Here is a 1,191-nt window from a genome sequence, read left to right as displayed (position 1 = left end):
TTTTACGAAGGTCTTGACCTTGAGCTTTACGAATCTATTTTGAACGGCTCTTTTGTACCCACTACACTAATTCCTCGTATTCCTGCTGCTGGCGACACGGTCAAAGTACCTGCCAGAAGAGTTCCCAAGCTACGTMGAGATTGGRACAATGAGGACAAGCGTAGAGTGGCAGTGGATCAGAAAGCCAAGAGGCTTTTGATCATGGCTCTTCCTAATGAGATTTTTCAATCTCTAGACGCTTTTGAGTCTGCCAAAGATCTATGGGATCAACTGGCAAACCAGCTGGAAGGGGGAATCAAAATGAAGAAAAACAATCATGCTCAATGTTTAAATGAGTACAATAGTTTCCAAGCACTTCCTGATGAGTCTTTAGAGTAGACTTATCATAGATTCAACACGCTGATCAACAAATGTCGTAAATGTGATGTGATCATAATCCAAGAGGAGAACAATATGCTCTTCTTGAAGAGGTTGAATGCTAAATGGAGAAACATGACCATTTCTATCTAGGCGAACCAAGATCTGGAGCAATGGACTCTTCATGATGTGTATGGCACTCTGCAAGCACAAGAGCAAGAAGTACAGAAGGCGAAGGTCGCTCTGGGTGGACCTCTGGCTCTTGTCTCTGACTGAAAAGAGACTGGATCCAGTCAACCACACAGAGAAAGAAGATCAAAGGAGGAACGTAGAAAGAGAAAGAAGGCTCTTATCATGGAGAGCGATGAAGAAGACAGGGCATCAAGCTCTGAAGACGATGACATTAGTGCTTTTGCACATTCCTTGGCCTTGATTACCAAGGAATTTCAAAGGAAATTCAGGAAGAAAGCCTTTGACAAAAGAGGAATCTGTTAGGATCGATTGACTTAGTTTTGGATATTAATCACTTACTCTGGATGATCTATTTGACAGTATTAGTGCAGCGGAAGCAATAAGAACAAGCAGAGTAAAAATCAATGAAGAACACAGTTGATGAATGAAGAACACGAGAGATAAGCTTCAAATGATTTTTAATTGATTGAAAATGTTTACAATACGATATGGAAGCACACTAAATTACAAAGGCCTAAGCTGCTATTTATACTCGTTCCTAACGGCTTTTCTAACAAGACCTAGACATACAAATTAATCTAAGCCGTTCAAATAAAGCAGATTACAAACAGTCACGTGATAAGCACGAGCAACTAACTAACC

This window comes from Cynara cardunculus (assembly GCF_001531365.2).
Source record: "Cynara cardunculus var. scolymus isolate 2C chromosome LG 3, CcrdV1, whole genome shotgun sequence".
Classification (NCBI taxonomy): Eukaryota; Viridiplantae; Streptophyta; class Magnoliopsida; order Asterales; family Asteraceae; genus Cynara; species Cynara cardunculus.
The sequence above is the reverse complement of the archived record's forward strand: the minus strand, read 5'-3'. Positions refer to the sequence as shown.